We start from the raw sequence: 19,396 nt of genomic DNA, 5'->3' as shown, positions 1-19,396 counted from the left end.
AAGCTTGATTATCTGTCTCCAGGTCGAATTTGACGTGTTCCAGATAGAGACGGAACTTTTCTAAGGCGAATAAGACTGTCAAACCTTCGAGCTCATAGATGGAATACTTGGCTTCTTGAGCCGACAAGGTCCTAGATGCATAGGCGATGGGTCGCCTCCCTAGTTCAGTCTCTTGAAGAAGGACTGCAGCTACTGCTGACGACGACGCGTCAGTTTGGACGATGAATTTCTTCGAGAAATCAGGCATAGCAAGTACAGGGGCATTACAGAGAGCCAATTTAAGATCTTCAAAAGCGGCTTGTTGAGAAGGTCCCCACTCGAATTTGATGCCTTTCCTACGAAGAAGGTTTAAGGGCGCCGCTCTATTAGCAAAGTTAGGAATGAACTTTCTGAAGAAATTCACCATACCAATAAACCTGGCGATGCCTTTAATGTCCTTGGGAGGTTTAAAATCACGGATGGCCTGTGTTCTCGAATGATCGACTGCAACACCATCAGGTGACACAATATGCCCTAGGAATGACATAGAGGGCTTAGCAAAGGCAACCTTGGACAACTTGACAGTTAACCCAGCCTTACGATGGCGATTGAGAACTTCTCGCAGATGATCTAGATGTTCTTCGAAGGTTTCCGAAAATACGACGACATCATCCAAGTAGTAGTACAAGTATTCAAATTTGATGTCAGAGAAGACCCTATCTAGCAGCCTAGTGAGTACAGCTGCTCCCGTGGGGAGCCCGAAAGGCACGCGGTTGTATTCATATAAATTCCAGTCCGTGGCAAACGCTGTAAGGTGTTTAGACTCTTCGGTAAGGGGAATTTGATTATAGGCCTGATTCAAGTCCAAGATAGTAAAGAACTTGGCCTTACGAAACCATGAAAAACAAGAATGAAGGTCCGGAAGGGGCACAGATTGTAACACCACCTTCCGATTGAGAGCCCTGTAATCAATGACAGGCCTGAAGCCTCCTTGGGGTTTCGGGACTAGAAAAATAGGCGAAGAATACGCTGACTTAGAGGGCCTAATAATACCATCCTTCAACATCTGATCGATAATTTCTTTCAGAGCCTTCATTTTAGGTGGAGATAGCCTATAAGGTGGAAAACGGACAGGAATCGAATCCGTGACCTCAATTTTGTATTCAATAAGGTCAGTAACACCAAGAGTATCAGAGAACACCTCCGGAAAGGACTGACACAATTTACGAATACTATGAGCCTGCTCCTCAGGTAGATGTCTAAGGTCTAACAACATCTCATCCTGGGTAGGCGAAATAGATGAACATGATACAGAATTACACTTTAACAAAGGAATATTATAATTGGACGCAAATTTGAATGTGCACGACTTACTCTGAAGATCGAGCACAAGACCAGTGTGAGAAATGAAGTCCGCTCCCAGTATGATGGGGCAAGACAAGTGCTTAGCCACAAACAGTTTGGTTTTCCATGTAAATTTAAAAATACGAATTTTGACCAGTAAGGAACCTAGAATTTCTAATGGAGATGAATTAGCCGAAACATATAGAAGAGGAGATGAGACATAGTCAGGTAGTTTACAAACAGATTTCAATTTGGAATACCATTCAACCGAAATAATCGAACAGACACTGCCTGAATCTAATAAAGCGGTTATAGGCTCATTGTTTAACTCAATCTTAAGAAAAGGAATAGGTGCGGGGGAATCCGCCGCAATCCTAAGACACTCTTTGGGACATTCAAAAGATGAATTTGAAAATTGCTCGTTCCCTGAATTTACAACCTGTTTACTAGGGGCTGAGTCTCGGGAATATGGATTAGTCGACTCAGCCGAAGCCACTAGTCACTTTTTATTATTGGCATAGGTGGAATTTGCACCAGAAGTTGAGCAGGAGGGGGTGCTATTCGAATTTGGGCAATTCTTGGCGATATGTGAGAAAGCCCCACATTTAAAACAGCCTTGTGATGAACCAGCCCCATTACTTGTCCCACTCGACTTGATCAGTGGACACTTATTGCGCAGGTGGTCAGGCGACCCACAAGCATAACATTTACGAGGGGTGACTGATCGGCGAGGTGGAGGCCGAGTATTACTAAAGGAAGGCGGGGGTTCTTTCGCTACACGCAAAGAATCGGCGTATCTAACTCCTTCCGCTGAGACGGCCAATGCTTCAAGTTCCGAGAAAGTTTGCGGGCACGCCGCGAAACACAAATATGACCTGTAGGGTGGTGAAATCCCTTCCACAATAGCTTGTACAATCTGATCCTCAGGGAAATGAAGAGCAAACACCCTAGTATAAAACTTAATATCTTGGATGAAGTCTGCCAAGTTTTCATCCAAGCGCTGTACCCGATAAAAGTACTTCTGAATAAGGGAGGACCTGGCCCTAGCAGGGATGAAGTTAGCTAGCAAGTGGGCATGGAAATCCTCAATAGATGATTGCTCGGCAATGGCTCTTACGATTTTATCAGAGAGAATACCAATAGCATACGGATAGATAATTTGCAAAATTTGACATGGAGAAAGAGAAAAAACAAGGGCATGATCCTGAAATTCAACTAGAAATCTTAAAAATGAAATTACGTCACTGGTGGTATTAACGGAAAACTTAGAGATACCTCTGAACAACATTGCCAAGGGATGAGGCAAGCTACTAAACCCGGGTGACATAGTAGGTAAAGGTTTCAATGGCAAGGTAGTTAATTCAGAACGTACATTATTTAATGAGTTACGGAGTTCAGACTCTTCCAATGGGGCAGAGGTTGTTTGAGCAGCAATGGTTTTCCTATTGACTTCTCCCTTATGAGGCTCTTCCTCGCTACCTACATTCACCGTGACGGGTTGATCAGTTTTGGGAGGAACCTCACCAGTTAACAATTGAGTGACCTTGCTAGATAATTCAGAAATGTTTTCAAGCAGCGTACTAGCTTCCTTCCTCTGAACGTCATTCAACTTCAGAGACAACAGATCATTAACTCTATTTGAAAAGTTATATAGCCTGGCTTGCACACGCTTAATTTGATTAGGAGAAGGATCATTTTCATCAAAAAAACTAACTACAGATGCTAGTCCAGTAATATTCTCGACGATCGTGGAAAGAGAGTCGTCAACTTCTTTCTCTCCCAAGGTGGGGATTGAAATAGGCAATTCAAGGGACTCTCTAAGCTTGTTTGTGTCTACTGCAACCGTGCCTCCAGATTGCACATTTCTAATAGTTAACTCATATATCAACTCCTCTTTGCGCAAATAGTTAAGATGGAGAACATCACGAGGTCCGGGCATGATGACAGAACAATTTTGAAAAACTCAAAAAAAAATTCCAGCAACTGAGAAAATTGTTAGAGTTCGGAACAAAACAATGTTTAACCGTCAAAAAGGGCTAAATTGAGACCCATTCAACCACGCTCTGCTACCACTTGTTACCGTGTTTTAGTGGTAGGTAGAGGTGAAAGAAGGTGCGGGCGTGAACGGGTCTCAAACTACGGAATCAAAGTTAATGTAAAATTTAACAAGGTTATATTTTCTTTTCAAAAACAAAGAAATAACAAGCATGGCAGGTACAAAGTAGCAAGTCCAAAGGGTAGTTACAATATTTACAGGATTTGGGCTTCGCGCCCTGACTTCATAATGCTTGGGCAATCAGCTCAGTTTTACCCCAAACACAAGTTTCAACAGAGGGGCAGAAAACCCCATTCATGCCTAGGAGTCCTTGCTCCAAATTACACTGAAAAGCCTCCACGAGGCATACAACACTCAATTTTCAAAAGAGCCACACGCTCTCAACTTTAAGCCTCTCAAAGGCCACACCAAACTCCACCTTCGAGTTGTCCTCACTGGACATAGACACAGGGGTAAAATACCCAACCTACTGAGGTCTATTAAATGAAAAGGGGCAATTACATGACCTCTAAAATAACAATTTGAGAGGAGGCGATCTGCACTCCTAATACACTTGTTTTTAAAACCTAATCTGGCTCTAGGCCACTAATGCAAGGGCTAATCCCATACTACAGAGGTGACTTTAGAAAAGAGCAATTTGTTTTACGTTAACGAAGAATAGGTTGAGAAAATAAGTTCACCTCAAAACAATGTGAGTGGGAGCTCGAGAGGGTTAGCACTCTCTATCCCAATATGCAGCTTTAAAAGAGAATAGATGAAAAGATTGGTTACATTTTAGGAAAAGGTTACATGGTGGAAACGCTTCGAACCCGCTCCGAGAGTTAAACTGCCAACCTAGCAAGAAAAGAAGTTATTAAGAGGCCATTACCTGGTGTTGAACAGCTGGAGAAGAAAGAGGCGCTTCCCGCCCCCTGCTATGTACTTTACACACTGAAAGATGGAACAGAAGTGGCCCGGAGACCCAAAAATCAGCAGTTTAAATACTCTCGCGGAAGATTCTAGGCGTTTTAGGGAAGAGAACACCCGCCCACAATCACTTTATTGGCTAGGGTACAGAAACATATCCAAGTTGGGGGAAGATACACCAGATTGGTCGGAAATTACTAAAAGAAATTCGGGATTGGATAAATCTAAAACAAGGGGAAAAAGAGGGGTATACAGCCAACTTAAACAATAACAGAAAGAAATTTAACAAGAAACAAACTTTTGAAATAAGAACTTCTCCAAAAAAAATAGTTCTTTCACTCCGCACTAGGGTGCACTATTGTTGATCTTCAGTAGTGTCCTCTAGAAGAGAAAGTTCACACTTCTTACTACAAGCAAAACAAAAATACGTCGAAAATGACACAGTTCAAAAACTCCAAAATTTCCAGGTATAGACATCTTCTGAGAAACTTGAAAATTAATACTGTCCATAAAGTTCAGACTTCCTCCAGCAGAGGAGTTTCAACAGGCGCACATTTTAAATTAGCGGTGTGGAGGTGTACCGCCCGGTACAATTATTATTATTGTTACGGACTTTTCCGTGGTAGGTAGAGGTGAAAGAAGGTGCGGGTGTGAATGGGTTTCAAACTACGAAATTATAGTGCAATGTAAAATTAATTTAAAATTTAACAAGGTTATATTTTCTTTTCGAAAACAAAGAAATAACAAGCATGGCAGGTACAAGGTAGCAATTCAAAAGGGGTTAGTTGCAATATTTACAGAATTTGGGCTTCGCGCCCTGACTTCACAATGCTTGGGCAATCAGCTCAGTTTTACCCCAAACACAAGTTTTAACAGAGGGGGAGAAAACCCCATTCATACCTAGGAGCCCTTGCTCCAAATTACACTGAAAAACCTCCATGAGGCATACAACCCAGAATTTTCAAAAGTGCCACTCGCTCTCAAAATTTAAGCCTCTCCCAGGCCACACCAAACTCCACCTTCAAGTTGTCCTCAACGGACATAAACACAGGGGTAAAATACCCAATCTACTGAGGTCTATTACAAGAAAAGCAGGTTAATTAAATGACCTCTAAAATAACAATTTGAGAGGAGGCGAACTTGAACTCCTAATACACTTTGATTAAGACCTACTTGGCACTAGGCCGTTAATACAAGGGCTAATCCCATGCTAAAGAGGTGACTTAAGAAAGAACAATTAGTTTTACATTAACGAAAAATAGGTTGAGAAAATAAGTTCACCTCAAGACAATGTGAGTGGGAGCTCGAGAGGGTTAGCACTCTCTATCCCAATATGTCGTTTTAAAAGAGAATATATGAAAGGAGTAGTTACATTTTAGGAAAAGGTTACATGGCTGAACGCTTAGAACCCGCCCCGAAAGTTAAACTGCTGAGCTAGCAAAGAAAGAAGTTATTAATCAGCCATTACCTTGTGTTGAACGGCTGGAGAAGAAAGAGGCGCTTCCCGCCCCCTGCTATGTACTTAACACACTGCAAGATGGAACAGAAGTGGCCTAGAGACCCAAAAATCAGCAGTTTAAATACTCTCGCGGAAGTTTCTAGGCGTTAGGGGAACGAAAACACCCTCCCACAAACTCTTTATTGGATAGGACCCCGCAACAGATTAAAGTTGGGGGAAGATACATTTGATTGGATAGAAATTAATTTAAGAAATTCGGGATTGGTTAGGTTCAACACAAGGGGAAGAAAGGGGTAAATATTGCCAACTTAAACAATGACTGAAAGAAATTTAACAAAGAACAAACTCTTGAAATTAAATTTTCTCCAAAAAAATAGTTCTTTGACTCCGCACTAGGTTGCACTATTGTAGATCTTCAGTAGTGTCCTCTAGAAGAGAAAGTTCACACTTCTTACTTCAAGCGAAAAAAAACACATCAAAAATGACACAGTTCAAAAACTCAAAATTTTCCACGTGGTGACATCTTCTGAGACGGTAGAAAATTAATACTGTCAATAAAGTTCAGACTTCCTCCAGCAGAGGAGTTTCAACAGGCGCACATTTTAAATTAGCGGAGTGGAGGTGTACCGCCCGGTACAGACCTCCCCCCCCAAAAGTTCCTCCAGGGATGACACATGAAATCAGTTTGAAACAAGGTCCAAGTTATGCTGTGGGTATGAAGATTGATTGCCAAAAAATTTATAAGATTTTCTTAATTTGGGGTTGATTTGGTTTCAAAATTTGTTGTTGCAGATGAAGTAAAGTCTTTATATTTGTAGAAGTTGAATTTCTGAAGATAACTTTTTATGCTTGAAAGTGAAGAAAAAAAAATTTCAAGGTCCACCAAATATTGCAGTTGAATTCCCAAGTGTAGTCATTACTTATAGTATCTGTTCATGTAGTAGATGGAGATGAAGTGGGATGGCCAGACAGGCCGTTGCTGCTTGCGTCCAAAGAAGGTCGCTCGGACCCCTCAAGTACCCTGAGATACCGCTCGCCCGCACTATGAGGGGAGCAGAGGTGTTGAAGCACGCCGCGCCCGCGGTGAACATATACAGGCTGCGGGCAAGTAGCAGGTCGTGCGCCGCACATCAGCCTTGGCCGGGAGGAGAGCTCCGGCTCGCCGTGCACACGTCGTCCTCGCTGGGGCCGAGGGGGCCCGTCCTCTGCTCCAGTAGCTGCACGGCGCCGCGCGGCTGCGGGGGCACTGAAACATTAAAGCTTGGCGGCAGAATTGTGTTGGACCATCATCTTTTTTGAGGGTACAGGCTTGTAGAGAGGTAGAGGGGCCAGCGGCGTGCAAATATCCATGGCCTAAGTTAAGCCACAGTGTGTGTTGGAGCAGGAGACGGGAGCGTGGTAATGGCCGTGGCAAGGACAGGATGGCAGTTTAACAATCGGGGAGGTTTACAAGAAATGCTTACATATAAAATAAAATAGAAGGGGCAGAATGCCTTAAAAGTTGAACTCAAATAAAAATATAACCTTCATCTTCCTATCAAATTATATGAAGCAAGTTGACACAAAATTTACACCGGTTTCACCTGGGACAGGTGAACCCTAAATATCCTCTCGGTGGCTGGATTGCTTAATAACAACGTAACCGGGGTGAGGAAATCGAGAATTATACAAGGCCCATGAAATCTGGGGGCAAGCTTGCCCGCGGGAACAAAATTTTTGACCATAACCTGGTCACCTACCTTCAAAGGGGTGGGTCTCCGTCGACGATCATACCTTTCCCTAACCTTTTCATGAGACACTTTAAGATTGGCTTTAGCCTTCTTCCAAAGATCTTTAATGTTATCCGGATCTATTGTCTCGGGTAGAATGTCATTCTGAGACCAGAGGTTAGAGAGCGGCGAGTTGGGAACAAACTTGAACATCAAAGAAGCTGGAGTAAACTTGTGAGATTCATGAACCGCCGAATTCAAAGCAAAAGCTATCCAATGCAGGGACGTGTCCCACCTGGAATGATCTTCATGATGATAGGCAATAAGTGCGGACCTGAGATTACGGTTAACCCGTTCAGCCAGAGATGGTTGAGGGTAATAAGCAGAAGTAGTTACATGAGAGATTGATAAGTCAAAACAGAATTTACGAAATAAATTAGATGTAAAAGCCTTAGCATTATCAGATACAATATATTGACACGGACCAAAAGAAGCAAAAATAGAATTTAAGCAGGTAATGGTAGACTGAGCGGTAGCCAGCTTAGTCGGAAATAACCAAGAAAATCTGGTAAAACCATCCACGCACACAAAGATGAACTTGTTAGCATTACCCTTTGACTGGGGGAAGGGTCCTACATAATCAATATACAGACGTTCTATGGGGCGCGACGCTTGATGCGAAGACAAAAGGCCTACCTTGGTGGACATGGTTGGTTTACTGAGCAAACAAGATTTACAAGCTTTTACAAGTTCCCGAATTTCACCGTCCATACCTTTCCAGATGAACATTTCACGAATCTTTTCACGAGTTTTAAAGATACCCAGATGCCCTCCTAGTGGGGTCTCATGATAATACTTGAAGATCATAGGTACCAGAACAGCTGGAACGACAACTTTCATCATCCTATCATGCCTCGATGGGCAACATAGAACACCATTCCTCAGAACATAAGGGACAACATGTTCCCCAGAAGAAAGGGTTTCCATTATCGGAGCCAGCGTCGGATCTTCACGTTGGTATTTCTCAATATCCCTAAAAAGCATGGGAGCATCTGTTAAGATGGCATTAACACCAGATAGTATGGACTCGGGAGGTGATGAACTGTCGACCGGTTCGTGGGTCTCGACGTCGTTATGAAACATACGGCTGAGTCCATCAGCAACAACATTTTCGGTACCTCTGATATGTCTAACATCAAACTGGAAGGCGGAAATACGAATAGCCCAGCGGGCTATACGACCAGTACGACGCGGCCTACCTAAGACCCAGCTTAATGCTTGATTATCTGTCTCCAGGTCGAATTTGACGTGTTCCAGATAGAGACGGAACTTTTCTAAGGCGAATAAGACTGCCAAACCTTCGAGCTCATAGATGGAATACTTGGCTTCTTGAGCCGACAAGTTCCTAGAGGCATAGGCGATAGGTCGCCTCCCTAGTTCAGTCCCTTGAAGAAGGACTGCAGCTACTGCTGACGACGACGCGTCGGTTTGGACGATGAATTTGTTCGAGAAATCAGGCATAGCAAGTACAGGGGCATTACAAAGTGCTAATTTAAGGTCTTCAAAAGCGGCTTGTTGAGAAGGTCCCCACTCGAATTTGATGCCTTTCCTACGAAGAAGGTTTAAGGGCGCCGCTCTATTAGCAAAGTTAGGAATGAACTTCCTGAAGAAATTCACCATGCCAATGAACCGGGCGATACCTTTAATGTCCTTGGGAGTTTTAAAATCACGGATGGCCTGTGTTCTAGAATGATCGACTGCTACACCATCGGGTGACACAATATGCCCTAGGAATGACATAGAGGGCTTAGCAAAGGCAACCTTGGACAACTTAACAGTTAACCCAGCATTACGAAGGCGATCGAGAACTTCTCGCAAATGATCTAGATGTTCTTCAAAAGTCTCTGAAAATACGACGACATCATCTAAATAGTGATATAAGTACTCGAATTTGATGTCGGAGAAGACCCTATCTAGTAGCCTAGTGAGCACAGCTGCCCCCGTGGGGAGCCCGAAAGGCACGCGGTTGTATTCGTATAAATTCCAGTCCGTGGCAAACGCTGTAAGGTGTTTAGACTCTTCGGCAAGGGGAATTTGATTATAGGCCTGATTCAAGTCCAAGATAGTGAAGAACTTGGCCTTACGAAACCATGAAAAACAAGAATGAAGGTCAGGAAGGGGCACAGATTGCAACACCACCTTCCGATTGAGAGCCCTGTAATCAATGACAGGCCTGAAGCCTCCTTGGGGTTTCGGGACTAGAAAAATAGGCGATGAATACGCCGACTTAGAGGGCCTAATAATACCATCCTTCAACATCTGATCGATAATTTCTTTCAGAGCCTTCATTTTAGGTGGAGATAGCCTATAAGGTGGAAAACGGACAGGAATCGAATCCGTGACCTCAATTTTGTATTCAATAAGGTCAGTAACACCAAGAGTATCAGAGAACACCTCTGGAAATGACTGACATAATTTACGAATACTATCAGCCTGCTCCTCAGGTAGATGTCTAAGGTCTAACAACATCTCATCCTGGGTAGGCGAAATAGATGAACACGACACAGAATTATACTTTAACAAGGGAATTTTACAATTGGACACAAATTTGAATGTGCACGACTTACTCTGAAGATCGAGCACAAGACCAGTGTGAGAAATAAAGTCCGCTCCCAGTATGATTGGGCAAGACAGGTGCTTAGCCACAAACAATTTAATTTTCCAAGTAAACTTAAAAATACGAATTTTGACCAGTACGGAACCTAGAATTTCTAATGGAGTTGAATTAGCCGAAACATATTGAATAGAAGATGAGACGTAGTCAGGTAGTTTACAAACAGCTTTCAATTTAGAATACCATTCAGCCGAAATAATCGAACAAACACTGCCTGAATCTAAGAGAGCTGTTATAGGCTCGTTATTTAACTCAATCTTAAGTAAAGGAGCAGGTGCGGGGGTATCCGCCGCAATCCTAAGACACTCTTTGGGGCATTCAAAAGATGTATTCGAAGACTTATCGTTCCCTGAATTCTCGACCTTTTTGCCAGGGGCTGAGCCTTGGGAAGCAGAATTAGTTGACTCAGCCGCAGCCACTAGTCACTTTTGATTGTTGTTGGAAGTTACACCAGAAGTTGAGCAGGAGGGGGTGCTATTCGAATTGGGACAATTCTTTGCGATATGTGAGAAAGCCCCACATTTAAAACAGCCTTGTGATGAACCAGCTCCATTATTTGCCCTACTAGTTTTGATCAGAGGACACTTATTGCGCAGATGGTCAGGCGACCCGCAAGCATAACATTTACGGGGGGTGACTGATCGGCGAGGTGGAGGCCGAGTATTACTAATGGAAGGCGGGGTTTCTTTCGCGACACGCAAAGAATCGGCGTATCTAACTCCTTCCGCTGAGACGGCCAATGCTTCAAGAGAAATTTTGCGGACACGCCGCGAAACACAAATATGACCTATAGGGAGGTGAAATTCCCTCTACAATAGCCTGTACAATCTGATCTTCAGGAAAATGAAGGGCAAACACCCTAGTATAAAACTTAATGTCCTGTATGAAATCAGCCAAGGTTTCATCCAAGCGCTGTACACGATAATAGTACTTCTGAATAAGGGAGGACCTGGCCCTAGCAGGGATGAAGTTAGCTAGCAAATGGGCATGGAAATCCTCAATAGATGATTGCTCGGCAATGGCTCTTACGATTTTATCAGAGAGAATACCAATAGCATACGGATAGATAATTTGCAAGATTTGACATGGAGAAAGAGAAAAAACAAGGGCATGATCCTGAAATTCCACTAGAAATCTTAAAAATGAAATTACGTCACTGGTGGTATTAACGGAAAACTTAGATATACCTCTGAGCAACATTGCCAATGGATGAGGCAAGCTACTAAACCCGTGTGACATAGTAGGTAAAGGTTTCAATGGCAAGGAAGTTAATTCAGAACGGATGTTACTCAGCGATGCACGGCGTTCAGACTCGTTGTCCAGTGGGGCAGGGATAGTTTGAGCAGCAACGGTTATTCTATTAATTTCTCCCTTGGAAGGCGCTTCCTTACTACCTGCATTTACTATGGTGGGTTGATCAGATTTGGGAGGAACTTCCCCAGTTAACAATTGAGTGACCTTACTAGATAATTCGGAAATATTTTCCAGGAGCGTACTAGCTTCCTTCCTCTGAACATCATTCAGTTTTAGAGACAACAGATCGTTAACCCTATTCGAAAAATGATATAGCCTGCCTTGCACACGCTTAATTTGATTAGGAGACGGATCATTTTCATCAAAAAAACTAACTACAGAAGCTAGCCCAGTAATATTCTCCGTGATCGTGGAAAGAGAGTCGTCAATTTCTTTCTCTCCCAAATTGGGGATAGAAATGGGCAAATCAAGGGACTCTCTAAGTTTGTTAGTGTCTATTGCAACCGTGCCTCCAGATTGCACATTTCTGATAGTTAATTCATAGATCAACTCCTCCTTACGCAAATAGTTAAGAAGGAGAACATCGCGAGGGCCGGGCATGATGACAGACCAATTTTGAAAAACTCAAAAAATTCCAGCAACTGGGAAAATAGTTAGAGTTCGGAACAAACAATATTTATCCGTCAAAAGGGGCTAAATTGAGACCCATTCAACCACGCTCTGCTACCACTTGTTACGGACTTTTCCGTGGTAGGTAGAGGTGAAAGAAGGTGCGGGTGTGAATGGGTTTCAAACTACGAAATTATAGTGCAATGTAAAATTATTTTAAAATTTAACAAGGTTATATTTTCTTTTCGAAAACAAAGAAATAACAAGCATGGCAGGTACAAGGTAGCAATTCAAAAGGGGTTAGTTACAATATTTACAGAATTTGGGCTTCGCGCCCTGACTTCACAATGCTTGGGCAATCAGCTCAGTTTTACCCCAAACACAAGTTTTAACAGAGGGGGAGAAAACCCCATTCATACCTAGGAGCCCTTGCTCCAAATTACACTGAAAAACCTCCATGAGGCATACAACCCAGAATTTTCAAAAGAGCCACTCGCTCTCAAAATATAAGCCTCTCCCAGGCCACACCAAACTCCACCTTCAAGTTGTCCTCAACGGACATAAACACAGGGGTAAAATACCCAATCTACTGAGGTCTATTACAAGAAAAGCAGGTTAATTAAATGACCTCTAAAATAACAATTTGAGAGGAGGCGAACTTGCACTCCTAATACACTTTGATTAAGACCTACTTGGCCCTAGGCCGTTAATACATGGGCTAATCCCATGCTAAAGAGGTGACTTAAGAAAGAACAATTAGTTTTACATTAACGAAAAATAGGTTGAGAAAATAAGTTCACCTCAAGACAATGTGAGTGGGAGCTCGAGAGGGTTAGCACTCTCTATCCCAATATGTCGTTTTAAAAGAGAATATATGAAAGGAGTAGTTACATTTTAGGAAAAGGTTACATGGCTGAACGCTTAGAACCCGCCCCGAAAGTTAAACTGCTGAGCTAGCAAAGAAAGAAGTTATTAATCGGCCATTACCTTGTGTTGAACGGCTGGAGAAGAAAGAGGCGCTTCCCGCCCCCTGCTATGTACTTAACACACTGAAAGATGGAACAGAAGTGGCCTAGAGACCCAAAAATCAGCAGTTTAAATACTCTCGCGGAAGTTTCTAGGCGTTAGGGGAACGAAAACACCCTCCCACAAACTCTTTATTGGATAGGACCCCGCAACAGATTAAAGTTGGTGGAAGATACATCTGATTGGATAGAAATTAATTTAAGAAATTCGGGATTGGTTAGGTTCAACACAAGGGGAAGAAAGGGGTAAATATTGCCAACTTAAACAATGATAGAAAGAAATTTAACAAAGAACAAACTCTTGAAATTAAATTTTCTCCAAAAAAATAGTTCTTTGACTCCGCACTAGGTTGCACTATTGTAGATCTTCAGTAGTGTCCTCTAGAAGAGAAAGTTCACACTTCTTACTTCAAGCGAAACAAAAACACATCAAAAATGACACAGTTCAAAAACTCAAAATTTTCCACGTGGTGACATCTTCTGAGACGGTAGAAAATTAATACTGTCAATAAAGTTCAGACTTCCTCCAGCAGAGGAGTTTCAACAGGCGCACATTTTAAATTAGCGGAGTGGAGGTGTACCGCCCGGTACAATTATTATTATTATTATTATTATTATTATTATTATTATTATTATTATTATTATTATTATTATTATTATTATTGTTTCCTTATTTTCAGACTACGAGCCTTCAGAGTATGTGGATGACCCTACAATGACGACACTCACAACTTGTAGCAAATGGATGAAATCAAAAAATGAGACGAAAAGGAAATTCTCGTTCAGACAAAAATCAATGGATTTCATTCCACAATCAAACTGGGCAACTTAGGCATTTCAACTGTCACCTCATAACCAAATTCAACTCTCAACAACATGTGTTTAATCATCCCGCCCTACTTCACTTTACTTTTACTTTCTGATTATTGTTTCCTATTGTTTCCTTACTATTTAAATCAGATCCTACCATTAATTTCATTTCTTGGCAGCCACTTGGAATTTATTTCTTCGGAACATTTTCCATGAGATAGGAAACAATAATCAGAAAGTAAAAGTAAAGTGAAGTAGGGCGGGATGATTAAACACATATTGTTGAGAGTTGAATTTGGTTATGAGGTGACAAGATCCTGTTTACGTACTTTAATTATATTCAATTGTATTATTTATATATATATACACACAGATTTTCTCAACTGAAGCAATTACATACTGGCTCGGCAAGCTATTCACCGAGTTCAGTCGGCATTTGAAAGCACAGTGCCGGACATTGAGTGTGTAGCGCTGATCTTCAGGAGCTAGCAATTCGCTTCAATCAAGCGACTCGTCTTCGACTTCATATTCATTAATTATATCGTGACATCGCGCCTCATTCGCTGGCTCATTTAACTTTTCACGTCTTCTTGTAAACATTATGAGACAGTGCTGAAATTTGCGTGTGTTGTGCTACTATTCAGAAGATCGGCCCTTCTTCTTATAAGTGACTGACTTCCTACTTCTTCTAGATTTTACGACTTAAAATTGCACAGTGCCAATCCCCATTAACATATTTTGCCTCTTCAACTCTTTTTGTGAAAGACTCACTCTTTAATTTCTTATTTACCTATGCATTGTTTTTTGCATTTTATTCGGCTGATGATGACCCAGATTAGGGTCGAAACCGGTACCGCTTCCGCTTTTAATTAAATAGGAATAGAATACTACATTTCATATTTATTTGTATTGAATAGGTTGAACTACCTTATTTATTATTTCAATTTCAATGTCTAATATAATCAGAGAGAATGCCTTCCCAAAGCTTACATGCAACGCATATCAAACTTACTGGCCTGTAATTTTCAGCTTTATGTCTATCACCCTTTCCATTATACACAAGGGCTACTATAGCAACTCTCCATTCATTTGGTATAGCTCCTTCAACCAAACAATAATCAAAATAAGTACTTCAGATATGGCACTATATCCCATTTTCTTTAGTATATCCCCAGAAATCTTGTCAATTCCAGCCGCTTTTCTAATTTTTAACTTTTGTATCTTAATGTAAATGTCATTTTTATCATATGTAAATTTTAATACTTCTGTGGCATTAGTCTGCTCCTCTATCTGGACATTATTCTTATAACAAACATTCTTTACATACTGCTGACTGAATACTTCTGCCTTTCGAAAATCCTCACATACACACTCCCCTTGTTCATTAATTATTCCTGGAATGTCCTTCTTGGAATCTGTTTCTGCTTTAAAGTACCTATACATACCCTTCCATTTTTTCACTAAAATTTGTATGGGGCCGATGGCCTTCGATGTTAGGCCCCTTAAAACAACAAGCAACAAGCAAAATTTGTGTGACTGCCAATTATGCTTGACATCATGTTGTCATTAGCTGACTTCTTTGCTAGATTCAATTTCCTAGTAAGTTCCTTCAACTTCTCCTTACCTCCACAGCCATTTCTTACTCTATTTCTTTCCAATCTGCACCTCCTTAGTCTCTTTATTTCCCTATTGTAATGAGACGGGTCTTTACCATTCCTTATCACCCTTAAAGGTACAAACCTGTTTTCACATCCCTCAACAATTGCTTTGAACACATTCCAGAGTCTGTTTACGTTTTTATTTACAGTTTTCCACCAATCATACTTACTTAATAAAAACTGCCTCATGCTTGCTTTATCAGCCATATAGCACTGCCTAATAGTAATACTTTCAAGACTTTTCTTTCTATCACATTTATTTTATCTACGACAAAAACATCTTCATGATCAGTAATACCATCTATTACTTCGGTTTCTCTGTAGAGGTCATCTGGTTTTACCAGCACCACATCCAGGATATTCTCGAGGAGTTCCTCCCTCGCCGATCCATGAACGATTATCTTGCTCTCGTAGTTAGGCTGAAAATAAGATTCAAATTAGAAATTGGATCCACTGGCATTACGTCACTAAGTTGTGCACTATTATACTTAACTTGTCCATTTCTAGAGGCAGCGATGTACAACATTTAACCCACCATTTTCTCTGGCACCTTGGAATAGTGTCCGATACTTATAACTCCTAGCTAATATCTTGATTCAATGTCATAAAATTCCATGACTTAAACTGCTTGAAGTTGTCTCTAGCTCACGCACCGCGCAAATCTTTTAAGTTGATCCATTTTGTATTCACAAGTTCACTCGTGAAAAAATAATTTCTTCTCCACGACTTGAAATATCCCAAGTTCACTTCAGAACGAAGTAATCCACACGAAATTGTAGAATGAAATTTAAACTCGAAGTTAGAATACGAATTCATAAGACATTTACACACAAAGTCCATAAGGTTACGTAGATGTATTCTAAGTTTCTAGATGTAGTATAGAAGACGAAGACGATGTTGTACCATCTAGACTGTTTCAGAAAGAGAATGTTCGTTCCTTTACATCGCCTTAACATTACACCTCTCGACCAATGAACAAGCAAAGTGACGTAATCTTCCGATTAGAGTTACTATTGGTCGAGATCGCATCTTAGCTGTGATTTGTTCCCTCTTACGAGAGTACGGATTTTTCTAGAATTCAGACACCCCCTTCTCCGAACTCTCTCGCTTGACGTTAGCACACCACTGTGACGTAGCCTATGTGTCCCTGAACGCTCGAGCCGGTTCCGATCCAGACTGCCACAACGGGACGGCCTGACTATCAGTTGTTAACTGGTCCGTGCGTATACATAAATAAAATGCAAATTAAACCAAATATCCTTTCGTTCCCATAAGGTACCATATTGACGGGTACAATATATATATATATATATCGCATCACCCAAATGTAAAATTCTCAACGTTCTTCTATGATCAAATTTCTCCAGTATTAGCCAATATTGTGTATGCAAAACTGGAAGTTGGGTAGATCATTCAATGGTATCAACAACGTTGTGTTTTCTCGAATTCGAAGTGGGAAGGCATCTTAGGCAGTATGGCTAATGAAATAAATTTTGGTAAGAGTCAAACCACATTAAAATTGATCGTGTTCCGGGGCATTTTTAAAGGGAATATCCAGTATAAGAGGGAATAAGTAATGTATTATGAAGTAATGGTTTAGATATAAAATGTTATACGTCCCTGAAAATTACGTCTTTCTTGTTATTTTTGTAATTGATGAATGGGCCATGATGAGTTTCAGTCTTCGTCATACTATTTACAATTGTAAAATACCACCTTCAGTGTTAAAATGTAAATAATAACCCTTTATTAACCATCGAATTTACTTACTGTTGACCAGTGTTCTGTAAAATTTCAAGGAAAATAAAATTCATGTTTGTGAGTAGATATTTCATTACACAAAACTTCCTTATGATAATAAACAACTACCACTGATCCCCCCACGTAGTTACCCCGAGGATTTTGTTTACATTGCAGTCCGGCGATTCCAGACACCCTCACCGAAACTTCCTTCGCATATTTATTTACAGGTACATCAAATTGAGGCAGAAGACACAAACTGATCAGCATCTACTAGAATGTCTGTTTGCCTACGTAATCATAAAATGATGTATAGAAAATAAGAGTTCATGTATAGGGAAATTTAGAAATATAGTTTGATATGTTGGCTGCCTACACAATACTGGTCCCCAGCTGGGGGAAGGAGGGGGTAGAATTGTAAGTCAGTAAGGGCTGCTAAGTTTGATGGAAGTATATAAACAATGAGTGTCAAACGTGATGGCACAAACCGAAACGATGAAACGTACTACGTGACGGGAGAAGCAAAAACGCCTTTCTGAACATAGTACTGCAATCAAATTATTTGCAAGATAATGGCGGACAATCCCTGACGGTCTGCCATTCACGTGACTGGTTTTAAATATCGACACATCGTGTACTTTACGAGTAATTACAACGGCGTCATCGGCTTAGTTAGTACCAAAATAACCGATACACACCTCGTTAACAATACAAGGTAATTGGGTATATCAGTGTTAAATGGTTTTCTCTCCTGATAAACTACTTGAAATGAATAATTCGATATCTCGCGCCGCTCTCATTTTATCAGCTGACCAGATCATTTCGCGGTACTCTTACTAAATCTGTACGTGTCTTAAGACCGGCTTGAGAGCACCTGTCGTTGAATAAAACTTCGCCAGGAGAGGGGTTTGAATACAGACCTCCGAGGTGCAAGATCGCGCCAAATCAACAACGCAATGGTGGCACTGACTGAAATCGACGGTGTGTTTGTGTTTGTACCTGATTTTTCGACATGGCTCTTAAGCCAACGTGCAGACATAGCATCAGTGCAGCGCAAAGCTCGTGTGAATTCTCCCACAAAGCCATCTCATTGGCCAACTTCAGCAGCTGATAGAATTACAGCAGTGCGCGAATTATTCCCTCTAAGGCTTACATACCCGGTTAACGATATTTCCGACCATCCTGTATGTTCCTTAAACACACTGTCTTGCACAGCGTTGAAGAAGAATTATGTTACCTGGTACATTACTGCACTGTGCAAACAGAAGGTGTCGTCCTTCTACTTAAATGCAATACTGTATCGTAGCTGTAATCTTGGAATTGCGGAGATGTTGGGTTCAAATAACACCGTCAGCAAACCTAAAATGGTTTTGCGTTGTTTCCCATTTTCAAATCAGGCAATTGTTAGGCAGGTTTGCACCTTAACTAGGATCATGGTCGCTTCCTTCCTAATCCTAGCTCTTTCTCATCATAGCGTCGCCGAAAACTTTCTACGTGTTAGAACGACTTGAAACCACTACCATAAGAAGCTAATGTTAACGAGGTGTAGGTTTATTGCTAGTAAATATGATGATGGCACCAGGTGCAGAAAATCGCAAATCACACGATGTGTCCATCTGTACAGCAATCACGTCAGTACCGTAGCGTCAACATACATTCGATATCATGTCATGAACAGTTGGATTGTGACCCCGTGTTCACTTCTGGTACATGCCGTGTACAATTATGAAATTGTGTTATGAAATGAACAATTTAAATATATATTAGTTGAAGGTAACAACATTAGTAGTATGCTAGTTCAGCGATAATTTATGGGTCATATCACGTGCCTCTAAGTCTGGTACAGCACTGCCAATGCTCTAAAAATAAACATTCGCAATATACGATACATAGGATAGATCTCAGTACATACCATTTTGCCTACTGAATTTAGGGAAAAGTTTACAAATAATCATAAAAGAGAATCTAATGAGTTTAAATAGCCAATACGAGAACTGCATCAAGCTTCTACCAAGCTGAATTTTCAAAAATCACACAGAAAAAATGCGGTAAAATACCGTAAGGTTTTAAAATCACCATTTGTGTAGCACGTCTAAGATTAATGTTGAGGAAATGTACCATACAATTGAACATTGCCATTATCTGAACTTATTGTGTTATGCTGATGATTCAT

The sequence above is a fragment of the Anabrus simplex genome, chromosome 5, assembly GCF_040414725.1.
Source record: "Anabrus simplex isolate iqAnaSimp1 chromosome 5, ASM4041472v1, whole genome shotgun sequence".
NCBI lineage: Eukaryota > Metazoa > Arthropoda > Insecta > Orthoptera > Tettigoniidae > Anabrus > Anabrus simplex.
Note: the sequence above shows the minus strand (reverse complement) of the source record.